This window comes from Juglans microcarpa x Juglans regia, chromosome 8S (genome assembly GCF_004785595.1).
Source record: "Juglans microcarpa x Juglans regia isolate MS1-56 chromosome 8S, Jm3101_v1.0, whole genome shotgun sequence".
NCBI lineage: Eukaryota > Viridiplantae > Streptophyta > Magnoliopsida > Fagales > Juglandaceae > Juglans > Juglans microcarpa x Juglans regia.
In genome coordinates this window covers 8470286-8477913 of record NC_054609.1, presented here as the reverse complement: position 1 = coordinate 8477913, position 7628 = coordinate 8470286, and the positions used below count along the sequence as shown (strand labels likewise).

Below are 7628 nucleotides of genomic sequence, written 5' to 3'. Positions count from 1 at the left end.
ACCACCATTTGGATTTCCTATAGGTCGTGACCTATTTGTGCTCTCAATAGCACTAGGTCCAGTCCAAGTGTGAGTTTTTTCAGCAAGCTCATTGAGGTATTCTATACCCTCATCAGGATCTTTCTATAAGAACTCACCATTACACATCATGTCCAAAAATTGGCGCTCTCTAGGTGTAAGCCCCTCATAAAAATAGCTCACTATGCAACAATTCTTGTACCCATGGTGAGGACACATACTCAACAACTCCTTAAATCTCTCCCAAGACCCATATAAAGTCTCATTGTCCTTTTGTACAAAGGTGAAGATTTGCCTTTTTAATGCAGTGGTCTTATGTTGGGAAAAATATTTATTAAAGAAGACTTGAGTCATCTCACTCCATGACCCAATAGATCGGGGTCTCAATGAGTATAGCCAACTCGTAGCTCTATCCTTCAAATAAAAATGAAAGAACTTAAGTCTCACAACATCATCAGTTGCGTTTTGACTATAAAAAGTCGCAAATACTTCCTCAAACTCCCTAATATGCACATATGGATATTCATTTTCCAAACCATGAAAAGTAGGGAGTAACAGTATCATCCCTATTTTAAAATCAAGTTGGCGAGTATTAGTTAGAAACATGATGCATGATGGTGTGGCTATGCGTGTAGGGTGGAGGTAATCATGAAGAGTTCTAATAGGTTGATTATCGTGTTCACTCATTTCCTCGGGACTAGATGGATTGTCAAATAAAGGATTTAAAAAGCTTGATTCTGACTCTTCCACAGGCCTATAAGCAAACTCACCCAAGGTGTCTCTATATCTATGCATGCAAGGTAACAAAATACTAAAAACTAAAAATACTATGAAAAGAAAGAAAAAAAATAATGCAGTAAGCTAAAAGAGGGAACGAAGTTACCGCCTTTACAAACTGTTGAAATAAAAACCTATCTAACAATTCTTCTACCGTCTCCCTGGCAACGGCGCCAAAATTTGATTACATCCAAAGAATAAACGGTAGTTGTAGTACAGATTTAGGGTGTCGATTCCACAGAGAAACAAATTAAAAGAATAGTAGAATGAACAAAGAGACTAAAGAAAAATATTAAATAATTAATGGAGAATAAAGATTAATTTTAAACGTAAATTAAAGTGAAGCAAAGTGACTAACAGAAAAAGTATTCAAGTTTGACAAACAGTAAAGCGTCAGAAATCCCTTGCACTAATCTGGTATTTTAAGTATTTTTAATTCATTGAACAACTCAATTGGGAACTCAATTCTCAAAATTCTCAATCGAAAGATATAGATTTATAAATCAAGATTAAACCAAATATAACCCTATGAAAAATCATTCACCACTTTTAAAATACGTAAATCATTATCACTATTGAGAAAATCCAACGACGACAATATACTCAAGAAACAATATTGTAGCAAAGAATTAAATCAATATAGATAAGGAATTGATCCAAACATAATCAAAGAGATAATCCATTCAGTAGAAAAAGTATGACTGAATCGATAAATAGAATAAATTCTATGATTATTCGGAGAAGAAAACATCAACAACGAATTGAGAATGATAAAACAAGAGAGTTTTAGTAATTGAAAATCAAATACATAAATCAAGAATAAATTAAAAATATCATCTAACGTACAAGTTCATCCCTAACCCTATTTGAGAATTTAGTTACCCATAAATATAATAGACAACAAAAATCTCAAGAGAAAAATAAAGTAAACGGTGGCCATGGAAATTAATTTTAGATCTTTCTTCTTCAAACCGAGCCGTTTCCCCTCTTCTAAACTCCTCAATTTTGTGCTAATGATATGCTTAAATAGGGTAGGAAAGAAACCCTAATGTCTTCATATTCCCACACACAAAATTGCCTAAATTTTAGGACTCAACTTGGCAGCCATGTAAGTGCTTCAAGATTTCGAATTTGAAAATCATTATTAGAGACAACTTTGTTGTCCTTTAAGATAGCTTTCCAACGCATTAAGAATAGCATTGATCCAATATTTGCGCGGAAAGTTATGATTAAAATACTAAAGTGTATCCATTCTGTCTCCTAGCACATTTTGGACTCTAATCCGAATTACTTTCAAACCCCATCATTATCTTTATTTGAAGAGTCCTACACTCATTGAAAGTTCTTAGGTTGTTCCAACGTCTTGGCCACTTAAAATTCTTTTGAATTTGAATGGGTTTGGACTTGTTCTTTTATAGATTCTGAAATTAAACATAAAAATCTACTCAGGAGTATCCCAAAGTAAATATAAACTTGATTCAAGAATACACATTAATTTCAATGATTTCTATTAATATTTTAACATTTTAGTCCAATAATAGGATATTTAGAGTGCACTTTCGTACACTCATCACAACCCTAACATCCATGATAAAATCTTTGGCTTCATAAATCACAAATATGAGCCCTAACTTTGCTCCTTCCCCTACTTGCACTTCCTTCCGAAGCATCATAATTAATAGAACAAGAATTCAGTTAAGTTCCCTTTCTTTTTTGGCTTAGGTTCTACTGGCCTGCCTCGATAGCAATAAGGTGAGCTTTAAATTAATTTTCAAAGCCTTTACAATAAATTTGTACGTAGAGCTTCATCCATTTTCAAGAGAACCCAATCCAACAAGAAATCTATTTAAATAAGGTCTGGCGTCAATGAACATATATGGATTGGTTCATCTCCAGCTCCTTCTAGTCCAAAACTAGAACAGGCAACACCTTCCTCTGTCTCCCTACTAGCCAACTGCAAATCATACTCATCCGCAAACCCTTCATCCACAACTTTCAAATCATCTTCAAAAGTACAAAGAATCCTTGAAAAACCTTTGTCGGGGTCTCTCTGGATGGACACCCTCTTTTCCTTAGATGAGCATCTACAACCTTTGTCACTATTAGAAGGAAACAAAGGTCTACCAGATAAATGGGACAACCCATTTATAGCATTAGAGCTTAGACAAACATCATTCCGATCAACCATGGCAATCTCTCGAAAACTTCCATTACTATTCTCACATAAGGGACCAGGAACTTAGTATGGCGACACTCATAGCAAGCAACCCAAAGGGTCTCTTGATTTCGATGACCTTTTCTATGCAGGCTCGAGGGCTAGAGTAAGCACCGACCTATCTAGAGAAGTAACCATTCTCGGGCACAAAGAAGACCTAGAAGATGGTTTTATCTGTCACTCAAAAGAGATGGGCCAAGAGGGATGGGTTGGCCCACCATTCTTCAGACCTAGCCGAATGCCACAAAAATCTTTCTCTTTCAGCCCAATCTTGATAGATTGATTAACAACGCTAGACCCATCCAGCCCATGACCTAGGCCCATAATCAAGCCCAAACCCTCATCAACCTTATTCATCAATTCATTTACCCTCTCCTTCATCCCTGATAGCTCAACCCTTATTGCCCATAACACCCTTCAACTTCTCCCACCACCGAGGAGCCATCAAAATGCCACTCGATGCCAACGCATGATGTCTTATGCTGACAGTTGGCAATATGTGGAGTGTCCACCCTACTTTTTACAACTTCTCCACCAATCTCCTTACTCTCCTTTCGAGTGTCTACCTCCACCCCTTTCGGAGTACTTCCTATAAAAAACTTGTTGCTTTCCCCAAAGCCACAACAAACGAGACACCATTGGAAGGAAAGAAACTCGTCCACCACTAACGAAATTCCATTCCCTCTCCCCCACATTGATCCAGTGAAGGTTTGTGATAAGCAAAATACACTGTTTACTTATGTGGAAATAGGGGCTTTTAAACCTTGAAACTTACGGATATTGTACATGAAGTCTTTCCACCTGACCATTCAAACATTCAAGAAAACCCAAGATACCCTTCTTATTCTCATTCCTAAACTTTGACAGCTACAAAAATTGACCCCTCAAGTTAACACTACGTTGGATAATTAGAACATAGTTGTCCACCCGTAGCTTTATGAAAAAACCTACATTCCAAGAAAGTTTAAAATAGTCCCTCCACCATCCTTCCCACCCATAAAGCTGTCAACCCACTATAATAGATAGACTTTACCATCCTTCTACTCTTTTCAGTGATACAAATGCAATTTCCACCCTCCTTCACATAAACAAAAGACTTTGATTCTACTCGCAACTTACTAACACCCGTCATCTACCTCACTCTCAGAGTAATAAAGACAAAGTGAGTTAGAAAAAGAAAAACAGATGAGATGAGGTGAGGGAAGCAGTGAAGAAAGTAAACAACAGAAAGTAGATGAGACAAGGATTAAAGGAAAGAAATTGATAGGATTAGTCCTGACGAGGAGCTCTAGAATTAATCATTACTGAGAATGTGTGTGTTCTAAGAATTCAAATCTCAAAAAAATAATTTAAGAATATTACTATAGTTGTCAAAAATTATAAAACCTAACAAGAAAAAAAAGTTCCAACTCACTTCATTATTCCCCAAAGCAAGTTCTTAACATTGATCTTTGTATCTCTCTCTCTCTTTATTTATATTTATGTGCTTTATTGATTATTTAATTTATATATGACCAAGGTACTTATCACAGCTTCCACAAATTGCTCCACATTTTCTCCATTTAAGAGCTTGTGTCTTCCTGCTTTGGTGGAGAGATCAAGATTTAACACTTTCAGAGGCATCAAGGATCGAATCTAGTAGAAGATCAACAAGTAGAAGACTATTTTCTTATCACGAGCTGAAAAGGAAGTTCTACTAAAAGCTATTTTACAAGCTATCCCTACCTACACTATGAGTTTTTTCAGATTGCCAAGATCTCTATGCCAAAATATCTCTATTTTGATATCTAGATTTTGGCGGCCATACGGATAGTGAGAAGAAAATTTATTAGAAAAGCTGGAGCAAAATGTGGAAATCAAAAGTTACTGGTGGAATGGGATTTAGAGAGTTTGAGAGTTTTAATAAAGCTATGTTAGCGAAACAATGTTGGAAGATTTTGAAATTTTCAAATTCAATGGCGGCTACTATTTTAAAGGAAAAGTATTTTAAGCAAAGAAACTTGTTAATGCAAATCTAGGCAAAGGGCCTTCACTGATTTGGAGAGGTCTAAGGTCAGCTTTAGATCTCCTGAAGAAGGTCTCAAATGGAAAGACGTTAATGGGAAAGATATCAGTATATGGGGCCATAAATGGTTTCAAACTCCATCAACTTTCTGTGTACAGTCTCCTGTCAAAATTCTAGAAAAGTACTCAAGAGTGAAGGAGCTTATCGATGAAGAAACAAACAGCTGGAAAGAAGATGTAATTTGAGAAATTTTTTAGGAAGAGGAGATTGGACAAATTTATAGTATCCCTATCATTAAAGGGGGAGATACAGATAAAAGAATATGAAGATACACAAAAAATGGTGTGACGCCCCCAGATTCCGCTTGGGATTTGGCAGAGCCTAAAGTGTCAAGACATGACATATAAAGATGCACTGCACCTAGCATACATCTAAACAATATGCAATACTTGCAGGGGATAATTTTTTTTCTTTAAGCAATACTATGTACCAGATAAGATATATCTCAAATTAACCTAAACACACTTCATAAAAGTCACATGATAACTGATATCCAAATGTTACAATGCTTTGTCCGCAATATTTACAACATTACAAGTGCTGGAGACAGAGCTCCTCAAGTATATAATCAAACGAACATTACAACCACTAGGTTAGTCTAAAGAGTAGCTCGTGCAACTCGGCCAGGATAACCATAATCTTATCAACAAAGTGGAGCATCAAAGCGATGAGCTCCTTGTCGTTGCCTCATGGCCTAATCAACCTCATCCAGGTGATCCTGTGCCGATTCTCCAGGTCTGACACACGATCTACCATTCCAAGGGGAATGGTAGTTGAGAATACCACAGTGAGATTTGAGTACAAATCTCAGCAATTTAACAAGAAATTTAACATACAATTTACAAATGCATGCATGGCAGTAGATGCATGAATGCAAAATTATAATCATAAATAAGCATGACGTGACTTGACATTTAACATGGCATGAACTGACATGACTTAAGCATAGCATGGACTAAACTTGAAACTTGACATGACATGAACTGAAACATGAACTGACTTGGACATGAACTTAACGTGAACTTGATCTTTGAACTGAACATGAAATAAACGAGACATGAAACAGAGCTTGAAACTGGGCATGAAACTTAACATAGACTGAACATGAACTTAACGTGAAATTGAACATGAACTTGAACGTGAAATTGAACATGAACTTGAATTGTATTATTGTCTCATGGGATTACCAAGATGTCCTTATCTCATGGATTCGTCACGATGTTCTTGTCTCATGAGGTTATTACGATAGTGTAATCTTGTCTCATGGGGTTATCACGATAGATTAGTCTTGTCTCATGGGGTTACCACGATAAAGTAGTAATAACTTGAATAATAACTTGACTGTATATGGACGCGTGACTAGACTTGAAAAATACTCTTTTAGGAGACATACTTCGTACTCGAGATATAACGTAACATGACATGGCATAACATGAAACTGGTAAACATTTCATGACATGATGTGTAATATTTCGTGACATGGCATAACATGTAATAGATAAACATTACATAACATAATATAATGTGTAACAGACAACATAAAGTGACGTGGGATAACATGGCATCTATAATAACATAATAACATAGACAACAGTTCCCTTACCAACACGCATACACAGTAATCTGACAGTAAGTTAAAAGTTAATTTACAGTAACTGTTGCGTTACGAAGTAAAATGCATGAAACACGAGAAATTATAAGTAGAGATTTTTAAACGTTAGAAACTTCATCACTAATAGTTTAGAAATATGAAAATACTATCTTAGAGTAAAATTACTATTTTACCATCTATATGTGAAAAAATGATTATTTTATCCCTAACTTAAGAATTTTACATCTTAACTTCAAAATTCATCAAAATTTATATTACTCATGTAAATTTTGTCTTCAATTCAAATATATAATTAGAAAAATTTAAAACATAACACAACTATCACAAATACACTAAGGCTGAAACCTTCCAGGGCAAAAACACTTCATTTTTGTTGCAATTCTATCACTTCATTTCACATGCTCAAACCTAAAATATTGCAACATAGATTAGCACATCCTATATTTAAAAAAGAAAAACTTAAAAAAACTCACTCTATAAAAAGCACAAGTCTTTTTATAATTAAGCTCCAAGCTTTAACTAAAAACTTAACCTTTGATTCTCAAGATTTTGTCTCTTTTTAAAACAACTCCAAGAACTCCACAAGTTCAAAAACATACTTCTAATATATTCATAACATACTCTTAAGAAATATCATACTTTGAATCATGAAGCAAAAATGACAAAATTACAAAAATCCACCATCAAACTTTCGGCATCAACACTTACTCACAAAGTGATTTCCTCAAGGTTTTGTTTTGATCAAACCACTTGATCTAAAACAACCATGACCAAACATCACAAACCAACAAAATCACAAGGTTTAAAATCAAGTCCTATAGTAGATAAAAGCATTAAACTCAAGATCACATGGCCAAAATTAAACCAAAACATAGATCTATCCAAAAACCTCAAATCTGTAACCTAATCGAACCTTTTCATGTATAAAAAATCATATCTTT

General features: G+C 35.1%; 1 non-coding gene across 1 annotated transcript; it reads left to right on the top strand.

Annotated features, from left to right (window-relative positions):
- Positions 1 to 217: 217 nt before the first annotated feature.
- On the top strand, positions 218 to 325 carry LOC121245135. The gene has a single exon (XR_005936548.1). It is a non-coding gene; the product is annotated as a small nucleolar RNA R71 (small nucleolar RNA).
- The last annotated feature ends 7303 nt before the right edge of the window (positions 326 to 7628 follow it).